This window comes from Larimichthys crocea, chromosome XVII, assembly GCF_000972845.2.
Source record: "Larimichthys crocea isolate SSNF chromosome XVII, L_crocea_2.0, whole genome shotgun sequence".
Taxonomy (NCBI): Eukaryota; Metazoa; Chordata; class Actinopteri; family Sciaenidae; genus Larimichthys; species Larimichthys crocea.
Genome location: NC_040027.1, coordinates 11,619,832 through 11,642,021, shown reverse-complemented (window position 1 = coordinate 11,642,021; position 22,190 = coordinate 11,619,832). Strand labels below are relative to the sequence as shown.

General features: G+C 43.8%; 1 protein-coding gene across 2 annotated transcripts in view; it reads right to left on the bottom strand.

Moving 5' to 3' along the window:
- Positions 1-22,190, bottom strand: part of dab1a (DAB adaptor protein 1a) — a 180,018-nt gene that overhangs the window by 72,955 nt on the left and 84,873 nt on the right. For both annotated transcript variants that reach the window (XM_027290385.1, XM_027290386.1), the window contains one exon: positions 9,309-9,365. The gene's annotated coding sequence lies outside the window, so the exon portion shown is untranslated. The remainder of the gene's footprint in view (positions 1-9,308; positions 9,366-22,190) is intronic.

Below are 22,190 nucleotides of genomic sequence, written 5' to 3'. Positions count from 1 at the left end.
TCGTGCAGCCTAAATCTTGTGTGTTAGTGTGTGTGTGTGTGTGTGTGTGTGTGTGTGTTTCAATGAGTCATGGACTTGGCAAACTCAGCATGGTGTCTAACCTTCTTACTGAGAATGGGAGCAGTCTTTGGAAGATAAATGTTATAAAGTAAGCCTAAATACTAATACTTTAATTAATCAGCCAAGACCAACAAAAGAAAAATCGATTGCCGGATGGCGATGCAACTATGCTGACTTCACTGAACTACATAACTTTGCCGTTTCATGCCTTTCCTCCATCCTTCCTTAATCCTCAACCTTGTGCAGCCCGCCCCCCTCTAATCCAGACCTCCTTTCACATTTCTACCCCTGTACTTCCTCCTTTCCCATTCTCCTCCACTTTCTCACCGAAGATCATCCTCACCTACAGAAGAGTGCTGCAGCCTTTAGAGGTTTAGGATCCTTAGTGTGGACAATTCCTCTGATCTCTGCAAAGACTGGAAGACACTCAGCTGTCTTACAGCTAAACCTCTTCTGCCACATTCAAACAAGGATGTAGGCCCGGGTTTCAAAGTAGAGACACGAGGGTGGAGTAGTACCTGACAATTCAGGTTTAATAGTCGGGTACAATCACAGTGAAATGTATTTATTTGGAGCTGCAGTCGGAGGCAGTGTCCTCATTTCGGATCCTAGCGGCCTGAGGGTAGAAGCTCACCTGAGCCTCTCAGTGCTGGCGTGGTGCATCCAGCACCTCCTTCCTGATTTGAACAGAAACAGAAAAAGCTGTTGTCGTGGGGTTAATGTGAAAGACTTTCCCTCGCCACTCTGGGGTCATTGGCACAACTATAGGAGGCCAGAAGTTACAGCCTGTACCTCTTTCAAAGCAATAACTCTGTCTGCTCCCTGTCTTTTTGAGTGACTACACAGAGCAGCTGGGCTGATAACGGTGAACTCAAGCTTCACTGCCCCTCTTTGCAAAGCAACCCAAGGTCAAGATTAACTTTATTTTGTTTAAGGCAGACTGCGAAAGGCACAGTGTGATCTGAAGTGACACACAACATGACTAAGGCTAGGTAAGGTATGCAGAGAGTGCGCCTATGTGGTCTCTCATATCTAGATGGGTAAAGAATGAAGTCTGGTAAGGATGAATCCCCGCCAGGAAGGAACATTCACTATTGGTCTGACGTCTATTCAATGACTCACTTGTACTACTCAGCCCTATTCTCTATGATCAAGCGTAAATACGGCTGCGTGATTCACCAAGGTCTTCTGAGAACTACAAGTGAACCATCTATTCTTATCCTTAATGATTCTCCTAGCCGTATTCTTGCAGAATCTTATATCCTTTAGGCTGGGTATAGTACAACCTATTGTACACTGAAGGGTCTTGTGCTCCTGTTTGATGCTGTTTCTACACCAGGCAGAGATGTTCTGAGTAGAAACTCCTCAGTGTTTGAGGGGATACCCAGAACTTACTCAAGTATCTGAGACGAAGTCCAGGTGAAGCCCTCAGTGATGTAGACACCAAGGTACTCTCTCCACAGAGGACCCACAGATATTAAGTGTGGTGTAATTCCTCTCCTCTGCTTCTTGCCAAAGTCCATTATCATCTTCTTAGTCTTGCTGATGTTCAGGAGGAGGCTGTTGTCTTTCCATTGTCAGATTTTTCATTATTATCTGTGACAACCACAGCTTTGTCACCAGAAAACTTAAATAAGGTGTCAGGGGACTCGAAATGTAACCCTGGAGTGCACTGATGTTAAGGATGAGGGTGGATGAGGTGTGTCCGCCCACCCTCACCACCTGGGATCTGCCTGTCATGACGCTGAGGACACATATGCACAGTGAGGTGTTTAATCCCATGTCCTTCAGCTTTATGACCTGCCTGGAGGAAACTATGCAGGCAAATGCTGAACTGTAGTCAATGAACAGCAGTCTCACAAAGGTACCTTTCTCGTCCAGGTACAATAGGGTGGTGTAGTTTTTGACATAAATACAAACCACATACACACAAAGGGCTCATGGACATGTAAATGTGGAGAGGTGGGCACCCTGGGAGCTGTTAGGGGTTCAGTACCTTGCTCAAGGGCACCTCAGCAGATCCCAGGAGGTGAACTGGCACCTCTCCAGCTGCCAGCCCACCCTGCACACTTTGGTCCATGCTGCACTTGACACCGGCTCCGGTTCCCAAGCCAAGTCCCTACAGACGGAGCTACTGCTGCCCCCTCAGCTGCATTTAAAGCTCTGTTACCAGCATGCATAACAGCACAAACACTGCGGTCGGTGCTCTGCAGTCATTTAAATGAGTCAGTTAGACAAAAAGCTGATGGGCCTTTGTGGATTGTTCTGTCATCTCACCTCTACCCTAAGCAATATGCTGCCACCAACGCTTCCATCATCGTTGGTTAGATTTCCTAGTTAAGTAGTTAGAGACATATCCATATAATCTCTATGTAAATCTACTCCTCAGCTTTTCTTTCTTTCTCTGTAATCCTACCTAAGTATACCTGTAGTTTACCTTGTCTATCTGTGTGGAGCCCTCCTGTCCATCTTCCTCCCACACTTCAGTATCTCTGCCCTTTTTGCCATATCTCCCTCCCTCAGTATCTGCCTCCCTCCCTCACCTTCCTGCTCTCTCTCTCTCTCTCTCTCACACAGTCTCTCTCTGTCTGTCTGTCTCAGCTTGGCTGAACAGATAACTCCTGGATGCTCGTGTGGACAAGCCGGCAGCTAGCTCACTCCTATGTCACACACACTGTAGAAACACACCTGGGTAGATGTAATCGCACACAAACACACAATTCTGGTTCTTTAGAGTAATTCATGGGAGCGTCCAGATGAATATGATCTCCAGTGAGAAACATGAAGGTCGGCTTTTTTTCTTTTACAGGATTCCTCTAATACACACATAAAAAAGGACAGAGAGAGAATGAAAGAAAAGAAAAGCCAGGGACAGACAGGGAGACAAAAGCAGACAGAATAGAAACGTGTATGTGTGTATGTGTATTATCAGCAAAACGGGTCAAACTCGTTAAAGGCAACAAAGGCAGCTCTCTAATTGCCTGAACGCAGTTTGGTTCTGCTGAGCTACAGAACAGCAGGATGGTCTCCGACAGTCAGTTCATCACTGGACATACAGTAAACATGATTACAATTTAGAACCGAGCTTTTAACTGCACAAACGTCAGATTTATGGTAAAAGCATGTTCATGTGGATCGGTCAAATGCTGCCAACTCCGAGCTCAAACTGGCGGCTCAACAGAGAAGACAGTGAGACTGGATGGGATGGAGATCTGAAGCACCCGGGTATAATTCAAACGTTGAGGTTCTGGGCATTGCTTACATCTAATCGAGGCATATCGAGCAAATATAAATATGCATCATCTTTTTATTTTGACCATATGTTTCAATTATGTTAAATATGTTCAAAGACCACGACGTATCAGGGTGAAGGCCATTGAATAAAATACAAATTGGATTCAAATAAAAGATGAATTTATCTTCATTTCAATTTATAAATGGTGTGTATGTCATTGCAGATCTTCAATGCCACTACTATTTTCAAATATAGCTTACTGTGGTCACATGACATCATAATCAGTCATTGGTTGACGCTTGTAAATCACACAGTCTCCTCTGAAAAGGCGTCAATACGTCTGGAGGTGAATTTGAGAGACACATCTAGACTGGAATGAGATTAGCTTTGACCCAAATGCACAAACAAGTACACGGTGACCTGTCTCACCCACTATCTCCACTACACTGCCTATTTAGCTACGAACACCAGGGGGTCGAGTGCGGCTGTATCGCAAAGTGAATGAATGAGAGAGAAAGAGGGAAGCCAGAGGCAGATGGAGCGGAGCTATGAAGATAGACCCCCCTGCAAAGAGGAAATATCACAGCATAGCCGTAACTATCAAAGCATGCCACTCTTCAATAACTCAGATGCATCAGATATCAAGTGCCTGACAGATGTGAAGAGAGTCAAAGAGCATGTGGAGATGAGGTGAGATGGTCTATGAGAGGGAATATATATCTTAGAGCTCTGTTTGTGTACACACACACACACATGCAGGAGTTTTGAGTTGAGTTTTGACACTACTATTATTACATTCTCCCATGTAAATAAAGTGAAAAAGAGACAGGAAACAGAAAGGGAGAGACTCCTGAGCATGATCACAACTTAAATCTAGGTGACAGGTTGACTTGTGTGTATCAGAGGGGGAGTGTGTGTCTGCATGTGTGTGTGTGTGTTGTGTTAACCCGCAGAGGGTTAGATATGAAGATCTGTTAAAATGTCACACATGTTTATGCTTTCATCAGGATGTGTAACCGTGAGGGCTTTTGCCTCTGGGAGGATCCATCATATTTCATCATATTTCATTAACACGTTCCATGCATATGCAGACAAGGGAACACGCACACACGCACATCACTGTTTCCCCTTAGTACAGAAGGGTACGGTATCTGAACCCACCTCTGTGCGAGCATCGCAGTCTAAACTCATTGCACTCATTGTGTCAGCCCTGACGCCCTGCCCCACATGCCAGCGCAGCATTGTTTTCCCAGTCAAGGATTACTTTTGTGATGGTTTTAATAGAAATATGATGGCGTATCTGCAGCCACAGAGCTTCCTGTGAGTGGCGCCTATAGCAAATCGTGGTGTGGCAAAGAAAAGACAATTGTTTGTTAGTTAAACTCATTTTCTAAAGCAATTCTAGTATTTTGTAAATATGTACATGAATCATAATAGGAATATAATTTGTGTCTGATAAGTAATTAAAGGAGTTTATTAGCAGCAGAAATGACTTACTGGAGGTGACAGGAAAGCAGTGAGCAGCAACATTAGCAACTTTTTTTTTTTCACTGACATCCTCTGTCAAGAAAGAAGCCGTCGATGAATCTCCAATTTTCCTCTCGTCTTTGTTTGCCGGTGACAGTTTTGTAGCTTTGCTGTATTTATCTGTTTATTTATTCATTTTGTACGTTTGCTGCAGCGGTTACACGAGAGGAAGAGGAAAACAAGCTCGCAGTGAGGTAGAGGAGAAGTCATTACTGTGGTAATGACTCAATAATTTAACATTTAATGTGACCTAATGAGAAGTGTTTGTCTAAGTACGTATTACATAAAATCATTAAAAATTTGCATGTCAAAAGATTATTTGTAAGTTCTTCTGGCAGTTTACTGTCTACATGTACATATTCCACATGTAACATAAGCATGTGTGGATGTTTTTTGACTGTGTCTAACACTTTTTTTTAATACATCTAGAAATCTCTGAATAAGAAACTTCTTATAATCTATACTTTCCCTTCTCGCTTTCTGCACAGTGGTCAGAGTACAGGCTCAGTGACCCCAAGGAGTTGATGCGGATTCAGCAATTTCCAAGAACTGCATTTTTATCCAGCAGAACTTTAGTCAGTTTTCAAATATCCCCAGTAAAACACCTGAGTGGAAACACCAGGAATTCAAAAATAAACATGAAATATGTCACGAGAAAACATTTTTACACTTGGATCTGGCGGAGATGTTCGTGTATCGATTGAAGTAAGATGCGACAAAGTGTAATAGATGTAGCACAGCTGGATGGACACTTATCGACTGCGGGGCATTTCTAAATCTAAGAATGACAAGTTGATCCTCGTGGAGAACAATCGTCCTGTGTTGTCTTTAATAACACAATCACAGGCAGTATCTCTTGTCACTGAGGAGGGCTGTACACTCGATACTATGAGATCAATTAAGATACATTTCTCCCAGCTGATTCAATAGCCGCTGTACTCTAGATAATAGTGTTGCCTGGGCATGAAAAATTGTTCCCATGACGAAGCTTGGAAAATCCTTCTCCCATTGACCAGATCATCATCCCCACCTCAGAGAAAGATGATGTAGATTTCTCGTATTTTTCTCCATTCCCTGTTCTTGCATTTTTTTTATTAATAATAATGGTGTCGGATATCATGTCAAGCACATCACAGGGCTCAAGAATGGATTGAGGGACCTGTAATATGACTAAAGCTAGGTATTAACTTATTGTACAAGAATATAAATCATGCACCAGCCATGGATTAAATGGACCTCTGCAAACAGAGACATTTATCATCCTCCATTAATGCATGATCCATCGCACAATATGATTTCATAGATACTGCTGTCTATATAGTGTATTCATATCTAGCCGTTTATTCTGTGTATAATGTTAACTGAATGTAATCTCTTGTATTCACAGCAGCACTATCACTGTTATGCTGTTCATACTGTAAATATATAGCCTCAATGACCCACACTGTACAATTGTATAATTAAATTAATTACATTTATACCACAATTGTTGTAATATCTTAGTGTATTTATTTTACTCTGTCCATACTATAACTATATATGTATATATATCTGTAATACTATAATACTGTATATATCTTATAAGACCCTGTTTATATGTACATAACTCTGCACTTTACGGCCTTTTGCACTTCTTGTTAGATGCTAAACTGCATTTTATTGTCTTGACAGTGACAACCTAATCTAGTTGACTATTGAGTCTTAAATCCCAGGTTGTAAAATACCAATATTTTGGGTTATGACAAATGAAAAACAAAAAAAAGTGTCTCAGAGTGAGCCGCACAACACAACAGGTGATGTTCGTGCTAACAACCTTACTAACGAATTAAACTCTTTGTTGAGTTTGACTGAAGCACCTGTTCAAACTCAGTGTTCAGACCAGTCCTCAAGCTCTCAGAGACACATCCATACAGGTACACTCATCTACGTAGAAATGCATCGTGTATACAAATCAAACACGTGAATCATACATCAGTGTGAATTGGCGCGTTGAGGATCTGCTGTACTCTATGTTCCTCCTGACTACCCTGTGCTCCACTGGACGGAGGAGTTATAACATGACCCTGCTCAACCTCTGGTAAACTCTGTGATTCACTCTACAAGACGGGGGGAGAGGAGAGGGGGTTGATGGTAGTACTGGGAGGAGAGGGCAGGAGGAGGTGGAACAAGTCAAGCTGACATAGTTTAAGAGTGTTCTCAATATTGTTAATAATGCATGATGGGCTGTTTCTCGTGGATGTTGTCTTCATTCATTTTTAACTGGTTCAGTTACACAGTAGTACTCCGGCTCTCTCCCTCTCCCACTGTGTGTGCCAGCTTGTATGTTTGAGTATGTGCACGAGTGCAGGCGTGTGCTTAATATGATAAACTCACCTTTTAGTGGAGGTCACAAAAAACAAGCAAGCTCACTGAGAAATGATTTTTGATTGCTGGAGCTTAAAAACAGATAATGGTACTCTCTCTCTCTCTCTCTCTCTCTCTCGTGCTGCTTCTTCAGCATGATTCAGGGGAAAAAGTCGTGACTTTATGGATTCATACAAAACTTATTTTAGCTCTTGCATTCCAAAAAATGCCTGATATCGTGGCTTTGATAACAACTACCAACTGAAAAGCTCACCGCCTCGTAAAATCACCCCAATTACTGCCACAGCGTCGCTTCAGGGTGTGTCTCTTGATGATTCTGCCAAGACAGCCTTGACTCTCTTGTTCATCACATTTTCATATTTACACACCCGGAATGAGCAAAAGATGTTTGTTTGTTTCCTTGAGTGGATTTTCCCTTTAAGGCTGCGCAGCAGAATGTCCAAACACGTGGCTGAAAGCAAGGACACAGCGGGAACTCCAGTCCTCTGTGTGCTTTCTGAGGCCTGACAACACAGCTAACTGCATTACATTAGTTCGTACGGTCAGGCACACTGTTGATGAAACCCTGTAACCTCCACCTCAGCCTTACCTCACAGCGTGTGTGTGTGTGTGTGTGTTGGTGAGTGAGGGCTGCCTGGGGCTCATTGCTCATCTCAGTGGGTATAAATAGAAAAACAGAGAACAAGGAGCATGAGAGAATCATAGTGGGTCTGTGGGGTGGAGAGGCTGCTCGGTGCTAGAAAAAACTGATCTGATAGCAGGTGGATGGGCTGCAGGATTCATCAGGATTGTTGAATCTAATAGCAGGTTTGGTGTATTGAATTAAAGTTCCATAAGATCTGCAGGATTCAGGGAAGAATTTGTCATCGTGTTGCTGCCTCCGAGATGAAAATGTTGAAGATTTGGTTCAATCTGACAATGCAGTACTGATTTTTAAAAAACTGTGGCTGATACAACAGGAGCAGAGTTTGCAGCGCTCCTCTCTTGTTGTTGTGTGATTTAAGCAGTGTCCAGCTCCTGCCTCACTACTCCCTATAGAAAGGCACTTGCTTGCTTTACTCCCAGCCCATTCCATTCGCGGCCCGTGGAAGAAACCTCCGAGCAGTGGCCGAGCATACATAAATCTGATATATGACAAAATAAGTAAAGGAAATACAGTTTGTAAGTAGTAACGAAGGAGCCATATCGCTTCAGTCCCTTCTTTGTTGAGTTGCACATGTAGCATTCAGGCAGGATGTGTATAGATGTGACACACCGGCTGATTTAACAAATCAGCGTTTTCTGACATGATTTACGACCACCTCAGCAGCTTTTTCAAATATTTAGCTGTCGACAGTCACAAGTAGGAAAGTGCTCCACTAAAAACTCTCCATCAACCCTGAAACGTAAAACCAACAATGAAAACTCTCTTTAAACACCAAGCCAGTGTGTTTAATTTGCAACGAGTCCGCTGCAGTAGTTAAAAATATAATATTCATAGGCATCACGTTGAGAAGCATCAAACTTTCTGGACATACTTTGCAGAGAAATCACACAGGAGCTTCCCTTCGTGTTTCCTGGATCTCGGCAAAGAAGAAAAGGTAATATAACAACGTTGTTGTTGCTGTGTGTGTGCATGTGTGGCAGATAGAGTGTGAGTTCTTGTGATGGTTCAGAGAAACCATAAGTCTGTTTTTCTGTTTCGACACTTTATGATGTTAAATGCTAAAAAAAGTCTACATTTCTTTTCTTTTTTTGTATCTGAATGGCACTGCTTTACTCTATAGTGAGCCGTAAATTGAGATTTATGATACTTATGAATCATCGTCATCACTGACAGGTGTAGAGTCACACAAACATAATGTCTGCATGTATAAACGCACATTTGCAGGCACTACAGAGTGCATAAAATTCACATCCTGACACTCTAAATAAAATGGTGGAGGGTAAATATAGAGCGCTGTGTCGTATAAACAGGGAGCGATTTCGGACAAAGCCGTAGATTCGGTTTAAAAGCAGCTGAACTAAAGGTAGAGCCGGCAGAACAAATAACAGGTTATGATGTGATGACAGGGTGGTATTATTTAAAAGAAGTGGAGTGTTTGATGCACACAAACAGTGTTTATGAGAACTGAATACATACCTGGACGTCAACACATCTGGTGTCCATATCACTGCTCATCAAAGATGGAAAATGCACCTGGAGGAGGGAGGGAGGGAGAAGCAGGGAGAGGGAGAGGCATAGCATTAAGAAAAAGCACTTGTCAGGTAGCCCATTAGAGTACCATTACAATACCAATCTCTGCTCCCCATCTTTGCCTCTCACAGTGTGTGTGAGAGTGTGTGTGTGTGTGTCTGTGTGTGTAATTCTCTTTGTATGCCTCTAGTCACCAGCGGGGAGATGAGATCATTACCTGTGACTGCGAGGCTAATGTCACACACAGCCTCAAAGCACACACAGGCACACACACACACACACACCAGGACCACACACATGCACCCAGACTAAAGAGGCTAATGTGACTCTGCCTCAGTAACAAAACTGCAGCGACCGCAGGGCTCGTCTCCATTTGGATAAGGCAGCCTGTTTTACAACCTGCCTCCAACACCGGCAGACGGGAGAAACAAGAGGACAGGAGAGAAGAGGGAGAAATGACAGAAGGATGAATAGAAGGGCATCTAATTGGAGACATGGTGGGAGCCAACAGCCATCTCTCGCTTTCTGGTGGAGGGAGGAAAAAAAAGAAGCCGTGCTGCACTGTACGGAGAAAAAGGTACAGCTGCAGACATAATGTATGGCTCAGAATAAGCTCATTAGCAGTGCTGGGACTGTGAATGACAGATAAGGGGAGCTGTAGAGGGGGATGATGGGAGGGGTGGAAATGGGTCAGAAGGTGGGGACGACTGGCCGAGCCTCTAATTAACTTTTCCATCAGTCCCACGACTCTTATACTTCACATTACCTTTACATACGACTACAACATGACACCGTCAGGACAGGAGCACTGCTTCTCCGTCTGCGAACACGGATTTGGTGTCATCTGAAGAAGTTTCGGTTTCTGTTTTAAACACGTACATCTCAGTTTCAGTTTTTTATTTCAAACTTGTCTCAGAAAAGAAAGAACGCCGGGGCCCGAAGCAACAACTCTGAGTGAGTTAGAGTCAGCTTCTGCCACGTAAATCTGCACATACGTTTACATGTATCCTCGCAGAAGTATAATTACCACATAATTTTCATGCAAGGCAGCGAGGGAGTCAGGGGTGTTTTAGTGTAATATTACAGCTTATCCAGAGTCTCCATTGCTTTGTGAATCTGGCGAATTATTGTAATATACACCATTAATACACCATGACCTCATAGCCGGCTTATTAAAGGCTCCAATTATGAACAATAATAACATTTCAAGGGTTGTTTTATCATGTGATATGAGATCCGTGTCTCCTCTCTCCTCTCTCTCTCTCCCTGTTATTATTAAATGCTTTTCTTTCACGCTGCCTGTTACCAGAGGGGAGAGATTAATGTATATACTGCAAACACTATGTAGTTACTCATTGTTGTGTTTCATAAATGGGGGGAAAAAATGCAATTCCCTTTCCATACAGCATAAAAAATAAAGCTAGAGGTGCACTCTGTGTTTATCCGTGTGCTGCTCAGACGCACAGCAACAAACTGTGTCAGCACACATTTCACCCCGCACACTGAACTACATATGGTAATGCCTCGGCTGCCTCGCTCCTCCTCGTCCTCCCCCGTCATCTCCTCTTCTCTCTCTTTAATTGTCTCTTTCAGTCTCATTTTGTTTTCAATTCCAATTACTCAAGTGTCACATTAGTGTTACTGGTTAAGCACAAACTGTAGTAACAAAGCAATTTGCCAAACGTGTGATTCCACTCGCTGCCTCCCTCTCTCCCGTCTTGCCCCCTCTTTCACCTCCCAAACATGCACACCCACCCATGTGTCCCTCTCATAATCATGTTGCAATCATCTGAAAAAGCGCAGGAATATTAAATATTAACTGCACATTCATCCTAGGCAAGCAGAATATGAGATGAATTAATCATGGTGTACGAGGCTGTCTGGATTCTTATCTTTATCCTTATGTCAGTGTGTGAGGACGCTCGGGAGGAAATTAAGATTGGCTAATGAAAGGCCGGCGCGTGGGCTGTGTATGTGTCACTAAATGCTACACGACAGCACTCATTCATACCACAAACGCTCCTGTGACATTAGTCAGGGCTGGCACTGCTGAGCCAGTGAAAATGGCTGTCTCAGAGAATGACCCTGATGGTGTCATAGTGAAGTCAGCAGAGTTATCTCATCTTTAGAGCTACAGAAACAGAAAGCACGTGATGCAGTACACACTGCGGGTGTTTACCAAGTGAGGACGGTCTAACAAAAGATGCATTATGGGAAGTGTAGGACTGCAATTTAATAACTTAAACCCACGTTTTGGACTTAAAGTCTGAGTATCTCGGCCTCTGCTGATCCAATTTTGAAATATAAAATCTGTCTCATGGAAATCCTCCAACATTATGAAGTTCAGTGCCTGGAAATATATTATTTATGGCAATAAAAGTTGATCCAAAACTGCCAAAAAAGCATTTTAAGGAGCGTGGGGAGAGGAGAGGAAACTCAATGAGAGACCAGCACTACTTTGCTCTTAACCATCTTCCTCTCTCTGCCACCTCTATCTCTCCATCTCTCACGCTTGATGGCCCCCCTGCATGCTCCTAATAACCCATGATGAGTCCTCCACACTTGAGCACCCTCCCATCAGACACCCGCTGAGACTCACACACACACACACACACACACACACACACACACACACACACACACACTCACATACAAAACACACACACACTCTACCCCTCTGTGTCGGACATAGAGGGGTGTGGATGATGACAGCCATCAGCAGAGCAATTAATGGGTCCGTCCCCTGCTTACAATACAACAGAGAGAAGAAGAAGAAGAAAAACAACATTAGCCAATATGGTTGGATCCTAACGGTATAATTAGCCTACCACGCTGTTCCCCATTTGGACCCGACAACCCAAAAGCACAGCCAGCGATGACGCAAAGAGGCGTTGAAGGAGGGAGACCACTGAGAGATGAAGTGGAGAGACAAGTGAAACATGAGGGAGTACAGGAAACACACACACACACACACACACACACAATTCAAAGATAAGAAAATATTAAAGAGATGCATACACAAACAGCTCCGTAAGCAATAACTATCCTAAATCTGGCTTTGTTTTACACCGTAAGAGGGAGAGATCAGGAATGGAGGGAGCGCCGGAGCCAAGTAAGCGTGGCGAGAGTGATGGGGGTAAGACAGAGAACTGAGAGGGAGGCATAAAGGAGGGGTGGACGACGGGAGGGAGGGGAGAGTGGTGTAGACACAGGACCATGCTCGCAGCATACTGATGCTGCTGTAAGACATGCAGTCAGCGTGGCCTCGGCTAAGCAACCAAGCATGTGCTGCAGAGGGCTGGGCCGCCACCGAATAGTGTGTGTGTGTGCACTCTGTGTGTGTGTGTGCACTGTGTTCTTCATTACGATGTTGTGCGAAAATATTACAAGCAGGGAAAGATGGGATTAAAGAAGAACATGCACTGTATGTGCGAGTGCACGTGTGTTCCTGAGTGTGTGTAACTGTGTGTTTGTGTGTGCTGCAGTGGGCGGTGGGTTTATTCATTATGCTGTGTGTGTCTCCTCCTGCAAAGCCTCTGTTATCACAACACAGAGCCCCGGCAGCTCCCGCACTAGCTCCGTTACCATATTTCAGTCCCATGGGAGCTCCTATAGCATATTCCGCTCCTCAAGGACAGCATGCAGAAACACAGACCTCCGTAACTCATCACAACCAGCTCAACTTATGAACTCTGGATGATTGACATGGGGGAACATAAAGAAAAGCAAGTCTTTGTGTTCTTCCTGAATCTGTAGGATTTAGTTCCATCTAGCGGTGTAGTTGCTGATTGCAACCCCTTAGTGTCCTTCCTACAAAATGTGACAGGCCTAACCTAGAGCTTCTGTAGTTATGAGCTACTTCCACACTCTGTAGAGCCCCTAAATCTTTCACATCGGACTGTTTAATGTCTGTCATTCTTTACGCCAGCGTCAATTTGAATTGCATGTGAAATTCTCAGTTAAATGACAGAAATTCAGCCAGATCTTATTCTAACCACTCCCCACTGTAAAGTATAGCCAGAAGGCTGTGTAATCTCTTTTTCCTCTTCCTGCTCTATTTGACTCTGTCCAGGAGACAACAGGAGGCCTGCTCTTCCTTTTGTGTCTCACTCAATCCCTCATCTTCAACCGTCTCTCTCAGAAAGAGATCCAAAAATGGATTTCATTCATTAGCGGAGATGAGAACAGCTTGCAGGGGGTACAAAGAGTGTCTTTTTCATGCGTCTCTAGAAGTGTGCCACATTGTGAAAAATGGGAAGAAAATAAGAAAGGGAAGCGAAAAAAGCGCTCAACGATGTTCTCCTCCATCTTTAATGAAAGAGAACGAGAGGAGCTGTCGCTTTCTGTCTCCCACTGCTCCACCACAACCTGATTACTGTCTGATGATGATGGCACTACTTCCTGACATCTAATTGAAATAATTGTGTGTAATCACTTTAAAAGACTGGCAGGAGACATGCGAGCGATGAGAAGTAGTTAAGAAAGGCAACGGCATTTTAATTGAATCTTCCCCGATGCATCTGATTCCATCAAACAAGTCTAAAACCACCAGGAGACAGGCAGAGACACAGCAGTGGCACAGTTCAATTGAGAGATGAATGGTGGGGTAATGGATTTAGGGGCTGTGAAAGAGAGCAGGGTTTAGGTGGATATGCTCCAGCCATTCTCTCATACTAGCACACTTTATCCCACATAATCTGTCAGAAATCTTCAGAGTACCACACTGTATCCACGCTGTCTTTCCCATAAACTGATCTTTAATACAGCATTTCACATAAACAACCCAAGTGAGGATTTTCTACCATTATCCCTGAAAACACGTCTTCTGGTTCATTGCGATCGCAGGTAAAGACGCCTTACGGCTTTTCTCGGGATATATTTTTTACTAAAAACGGGTCTCCATGCACCGTCGTGGCCGTTTCGTGGTGTCTTTGCACCGTAGGGCCACTCTGGGGGTTTCTGAAGACCCATATCACACAGAGAGCCCAGGCCGGGGAGAGCCTGTCCACAGCCATTTCCCTACTCTTTAATCTCAGTGGCCGACTGGAGAGAACAGTGCTGCACATTCCATTAATGTAAAGTGGGGCTTGAAGGCCTGTAATTTATTGGCTCTGCAGGCTCGCCTCCCCTCATCTCACTCATACTGGCTCCAGGCCACCAAATACTCCCCCTGATACCCGCTGACATGCAGCACCCTGAGCGCTCAGCGTTTTATGCAATTCCACTTTCTTTCTCCCTCAACCTCTCCCTCCATCTGTACTCCTCTCTCTCTCTTTGCTTCTCCCTCTGTCTACTCTCTTCATACCTTCTTCCTCCTGTCGTTCTCTTGCTTTACATATCATGCATACATACAGATATTCCCTCTGCAGGACCTAATTTTAGCTCCAATTATGATAGTATTTCATCCTTGTTGCTCGCTCCCAAAGCTTCTGCTATGAAAAGGAGCCAAGGATGACGTGAGGAGCCCGGGCTCCTTAAGCCTCTGCATCGCTGATTTAACGGACAGTTTAATTACCACTAAAATGACACACTCATAGAGCCACAGAGATAACTGCAGGAGAACAGCAGAATCCCCTGCTGAGAGAGACACAGTGGGACACAGAAATCTGGTTCTCTCTATTGATCTCTTTCTGAATCTGTTTCACCCCTCCCTCCTTTCTTCCTTCTCCACAGTCTGGACTAATTGTCATGATCTGCGCTGCTATAGCAACAGTGCCCTACTGACCATTAAGCTGCCAGGACGACAGATAGTGTCAAGTCAGGACAGGTCAAGGAGGACAAGCAGGTAAGAGGTGGAAGGGGAGTAGTAAAGACCAAACAGAACTGAAAAACAATGACATTTTTGCTCCGTTATTGCAGTTGCTGTCACCAAAACTCAGAACTACAACTCTCCAGAGTATTATTCTTAAATGCAGCCTTATGGCACACATGATGCAGCATAACAGGAACATGATAACTTTCTTATGTTCCCATAATTGTGCCAATTTAGTCTGTAGTAATTAAAAATAAAGACAGTATCAGTAAAGACAGCACATGACTGGCTCATCCTCGTGTTTCCAGGGAAATTGCACTTGGTCAATCTCCATCAAGCATCTATGGATGAGAAGCACTACTGTTGTTGCAACACTACTATCTTGGTACAGTCTCCTACTGGTTTTACCCTCCCCAAATTGGGAGGATTTCAGAAACAGAGCTACACAGATGCAGAGTTTCCTTGACGTCTGACAGCAGTCAGTCAGACAAACAGTCTCTACTGACAAAACAGTGACAAACTTAATAAACTCAAGAATGTAACACACTTCAAATGATGTCGGCAGCAGACTGAACGGCACATGAACTCAGCACAAGGTCTACACTACACAGGCTGCCTCGTGTCGCAGACAGCCAATACATCACTTTCTCTGTAATGAACTTTATGTTCCAGGACCTCCCTCACATGTCTGGACTCCCTCACTGCCGTATAGCGCCTGCATCAGGAGCACATCGACCATACACCGCTGTAATTGTTTAGTAATTTAAAGATGCTGTTTTATGTGTTGTGTTGTGCACTTGCAAAGTGTCTCATGCTTGTATTGTATTACTTTGGAATTAAGATTTAATTTAGGGAATGAACCTCTGTGGAATATTTAATGAAGGCGTTTCAGTGAGGCCATTAGTCAAATTAATATTGTGTTCCTTTGATTTGTTTCATTAGTACTGGATAGTTATTTGATCATAGTGAGGTTTACATATGTCATGTTTGGTCTTATTTTAGTAGTCTAAATTTAAACTTTATGATCTGATGTCATTTGAGTCTCACACCTGCCACAGGTCCATCAGTCCACATGTGCCATTATTGACCAGCACTTCCCCAAATCATGATTAGTGCACTAATTGCAATTTCTGCAATTGAATTCTGTTTCTCTGCTCAGCACAAGAGTATTTGGTCAATAATCCTTATCCAAAAATCTCCTTTTCTGTTTTATCCATTCAAAGTTTAATTACCCATTTATGCTCTATTTGTCAATTTAATCAACTTGCAGTGTTGTTTACTTGTAATTTATTTAAAAATGAATGTGTTCTGTTTGCTTAATCACATTTGGGTTATTAAACATAAGATCCCTGCTGCATTGCTCTGTATTAAGACCAACGGTGATAGGTGTTTTTTTTCTTTCATAAATATAAGTTATTATTATTTTAGGACTACACAGTAATAACAATAACTCTCTTATCTTACCGCTGACCCCTCCATGTTGGTTCTCATTTGGTTCATAGGAGTCAGTAATATTGGAAACAGATTTCAACGAAACAGATAAACAAATCCTGTTTTTTTCCAAGAATGAACGTGATACTGCAACAAAACCATGGTGGGTAAGTTCAGTTACACACAGATGAAATCAAAAAATAAAGTGGATTCACAGACACCTCTCATGGTATTGTGTTTGCGCAGCATAGTATTGAATTATAGAAGGAAAACAGCCAAACTGGGACTTGTTAGAGTTGGTAAAGAGTTTTTAAAGCCAAGATAACAAGAGGAGATGGGAAGCAAACAAACATTCGGTCTAAAGGATGAAACAAATCAGAAGATAAGAGCTGCACACTGTAGGTTAATGGTATCTAATTACAGCAACGATGAATTAAACATCTGCATGCCCTCACATCTTCATTGCTCAAATGTGTGTGAAAAAGTATCTCCAATCTGTCTCTTAACGCCACAATTTAAAGACTCACTAAGTGCAGACACAATTGAATACAGAATTAGTGAGACTATCAAGTAAGTAAGCAGTGGAATATTTATGAGCTGATTAAACTGTGTACACGGACAGAGAGAGGTGTGCAATTGGCCAGTAGGCTGCCTCCTACTTATTCATGCTGGGGGCTAGACGTCTCTGTGTAAATTATTTAGACCTTTTTCTTTGTGTGTGTGTGTGTTTGAGAGCAGTGTGTGGGTGAATTATTAAGGTTATGTGTATACAGCCACAGTAGGGATCCTCTTTAGAGGGGTCACTGGCCATGCTGTTGAAATAACATTATTATATTGCCACTGTGTGCTGCTCGTGCACGTGTGTAAATCCATCAGTGAGAGGGGTTTTTTCCATTTAGTGAATGGATCCTTGGGGAGGTCCTGTGGACAAAAGGCCAAATTGATACTGAGATAAAGACTACATGATCTTGAGATGGATGGCGGGTTAGAAAAGAAAAGAAAAGAACAGAACAAGAGAATATTTCTGTATATTTTCATACTACAACAGGCCTTTCTTTTCACTTTACCTCAGAGTGGATGATGGAAACACCTTTTCATTATGAGTGTATTGTTAGGACTGGCTGTAGGGGTCCCGAGAGAGATGCCTGGTTAACATGTAGAATAGTTATTCTATATGCTCATTGCATTTCTGAACGCATGTTAGCACAGTGTGAGGTATTTCACAGCATGGACAGCCATGGACTAAGCTGTGAATAATGACCACTTCAGCTTCTGCAAGGATATGTATGCACAGGGCTGCTGATGGACGGGGTTAGTGGGCGGTCTGGAGAGAGAGGGGAGAGGTGGTGGAAAGGGGAAGAAGAGGATGAAGAAGGACGGATAGAAGCTATGACAGCTTTCTGCATATTTACTCACTTCAGTCTCACCTCTTTCAATCCATGAGTAATATTCATCTGACAGAGGAGACAGAGAGATAGGAACAGCCCTTACGGAAAATACATATCTTGTGGCTGCATTACATCGTGGATGATTGAGTCTACCGCCTGCTGAAGAGTCTTAGATTTCTCTTTATTTTTTAAGAGTGGTACAAAAAGGTGACTTTAAAGAAGCCCGGCGCTCTTTGATTCTGATTCACTCACACGTTCAGTAAAGCCGACGTGTAACAGTGTTTCAGACAGGCTGAAGTTTTTCTCCCATTAAGCTTCGTTTCAAAGCTACATTCAAACCGACAATAGATTTGTCACCGCATCCATTACAATGAGACCACTGCGTTGTTGCAGGAAACAGAGAGAGCTCCGCCAGAACAACACATAATAAAACAAAACGCAACCAGGCAGAAAAGTTGACCCTTGCACAACTTCTGCTGTAGCACGATCTGGCGTCTAGCAGGGCCGGTGGTGCCTCCAAGCGCCGGGGGGGAGCAGCAGCACATTGATGAGAAAGTGATTACTGTCATTACCTTTCCAAACACACCACTGTGCAACGTCGTGTTTATCTGATCTCTTGGCCTTTCTCACAGTAGACATGCAACATTAAAATACCGGAATTAATCACACAGTGGATACATTAATATCCATACCCACAAAAATAAATAGCATATACAAGAAAGAGGGATTCAATTTGACATTATCTGTCTGTGGGAGGTAGACATGATGTCACTTTAGACACGATATGCTGGAGAACTGCCGAGATCGCAAAGAGGAACATTAATCCAGTTTTTCTGTTCAGGAAGGTTTTTGTTGTGATGAACCATGCTTTGGGCAGATTTGTTGAAATGTGCAAAGATACCCAACTCATACAGTTTTATACCTCCTCCTGACCTCGGTCCACTCTTGTTTGGCTTCCCACCTCCATCAGAAGGTTCACATACTGCATGCCCTGAGCGAGTCAACTCCTTGATGAGGTCAAATAAAGTATATTCATCGAGGACATCGCCTACACCGCCTTAATCAAACACACACATAAACAAGCTCTAAAAATATATCAAGCCGCTTGGCAGCCGTCATCCGAGTTTCAGGTGTAGAGTTTTCCAAACGGTCTCTGCTCTCAACTGCAATACAAGGAGACAACAACGTAACTCATGACAAAAAATACAATTAAACAAACTAAATGCGATGTACTGTAAGATGGTTTTACGCTTAGTTGTGATAATAAAGCAAGGTAATGGGGAAAACCATCATTATGTTCCTTTGCCAGTGGGTTTGGAGTAAGGACCCATGTGTGCAATGTGTAGTATTGTTTATCATTAGGGAGTATGTTATGTTACCGGGGAGAAGGAGACAGAGGATGGATGGAGGAAATGCGGAGCGCCTGGCCTTTGAACCCTTCCTCTGGGACGATGGCGGGTTCTGCTCAGCATTCTTCTCCATGGTCTCCATGGTGATCATTACGGATGGATGGTAGTTGCACCCTTCGCTCCTGCGTCACCTTAGCACAGGTGTTCTCCTGTCTCTTTTACATATCTCTCCCTGATTCATCACAAGCTCTCCAGAGAATACCCCACTGTAATGAGGAACATATACTGGGACCCCTCAAACAACCTCCTACAGCCCCCTTCCATCCCTCCTGCTGGGCTCATTCATTTTCCATTTTTCCGCTCCCTCTGCCTCCACCTCCCCCACGTCTGTCCCCGGATCAGCTCGCCTCCTGGTGCTTTCTACGCTTGTTCCCTTTTTTTTCTTGTTTTCTCTCTGCAGTCTGGCCGGGGAGTGATATTAGAAACTCCAGTGTGTCGTACACCCGGAGGAAACATGTCTGTGCAGATTCTGCCTTCATGTTAATAGAGTAGTCTGGACTCCTCGTGGGCACGGGAGAGTGGACTCACCCAAAAGTGAAAACAGGTTGAACATATTCTGCAGGAGAGATGATTTGTCTCTTACTATTTTTTAAGCAGGGCAGCTAAAGCAAACACTTGATATGTAGACCCAGTGCCAAAGAGCTATTAGGGAAAGCTGTGTCACTGCACTTACAAACACTTAGACAATGTAAACAGGCTAATGTTAATGAAAAGGGGCAGACTGGCTTCTTATGGCTACCATTTAGCATTTAGCCTAGTGCTGAGGTAACAGCCACTGTCATGGGAATGCTAATGAAGCTAAGGAAAACAAAGCCTGGTTAATGAGAGCCCTGAGATAAGAGAGCAGAGGCTAGTACACACACACACACACACATACACACACATACACACCTCATACGCACGCACACACACACACACTGTGACAGGCTCTTCTCCTTCGACACTAATTAGACAGGAAGGACTATATGTGGAGGAAGAGCTAACTAACCGTCCACATCAATACTGCAGCGTGCAAGCCTGTCTCGGCCAGTGGCCTCAAAGACACGGAGAGAGGGAGGAGGGAGACAAATTAGAGAGAGGGCACGACATGGAGGGCAGAGAGAAACGGATGTACAGGAATTCTCAGCAACGTCTGTCTGAGTGTGATCCACACACACACACACACACGTGACACGTGTAGTCTGAGGCGCGGTCCACATATTACAGCACGGGGAGTGATGAGCAGCCACCTGGAGTGAGCGCCGGCGTCACATCCACACAGTCTGCACACATGGCTGCGTTTGAATCCACACACACACACATAAGCGCCTCCATTTTGTAAGAAATGTAACGCCAACACAGCCGTGCTCGTACTGAACACGTCACTGTTAATGCGTTTAACCGACTTTCACTATGATACCTGCGCCTGGAGTAAAGCATCATGAAGGTTTCCATGGTTAGACTCCAAACACTTAAACAGAGGTTGCGGCCTTGTTTAAATATTCAACATGCTGATGCACATTAGCATAATACATTAATATGTACATTGTTTATCATGTACGGCCTCCGGGCATGGGAATCATCGTCACGTTTTGCAGGTATTTTCATCACAAGTTTAAGTGAAATTTAGACCTAACGATGACACGAGATAAAAAGTCAGGGGATCGACAAAGTGATTACACGTTACACGAGCGCCTGCGCCAAATTACCACGGAAATCCGTCCAATAGCTGTCGAGACTTTTCACTGTGAGGGAAAGTCAGGGGATTAACAGCCGTCGGGTAAATGTAGGTGCCAGATATTTCAACGAATGTGTGAAAACTTTAATTTGTTGGTGGTGCAACATCCACAGAGCCGTGATGGATAAAAACCATGAGATGTGGCAATATTTAACCTCTCCCTGAACTTTCCAATGAAGTTATCCAGGTAGCAATTACATATCTTGTGTATTTGGCAAAGCATAGTAGTGGTACATGCAGACATACAGATGTGTAGGTGGTGGTACCACCAGAAGAATACCAGTGTTTGGTGTTAAATCCTCACCCTCTAGACATGCACTCCCTGCCCCCACCAGACACTCTCTCCCCTGCATCTCCCTCCTGTCCTCTTCTGCCTCAGACACTCCGGGAATACTAACCACTGGGCTTTTCCCCTCCCCGGGCTTGACCTGATATTGCTGCCACTCCTCTCCCGCAAGCCGGAGGCGACGGCTGAACTTAAAACTGGGTTAGGGACAGGAATGGAAAAAAAAAAAAAAAGGTGCAGCGACACCAGACACACAACACGTGAGAGAAAAGGGTCGGCTTAATAACCATCCAGCAAAGGTTTGGGGAGTGACTGCCACTCCATCTCTTTCTCGTCTGAATCTTTCCCTCTCGATATCCATCTATCACATCTCTGCCTTCCATTTTCTCCCCCTCACTTCTAATCCCTCCCCCCCTCTCTCTCTTTTTATCTGCCTCTGCCTCTCTGTATCTCTCCCTCTTTTGCACCCTATCTCTCTCATTCTCCATTTCTCACTCTCTCTTGTACAATCAATCAGTTCTGAATTACTCATTTGCTCCGTCTCTCAGTGCTGCACATTCTCTCTGCCACAGAGGACTCCGTTAATTTTCCCTCCTCCCTCCCTCGCTCTGTCTTTCTCTATACTCTGCTCGATAGAATCAGATGCTATTTGTCTATTAAGGGGGCCACAGGGATATTTAATAAAGGGCCTGTAATAACTGTGTGTGGTTGCATGTGTGTGTGTGTGAGTGTGCATTTCCGACCAGGCGGGTGAATATCCTTCCATTCTCCACCTTGATGAGGAAATTAACATGTCCGATGTGGTGGCTGATGAAAAGTCATCTCGACGCCAATGGTGAATGTCG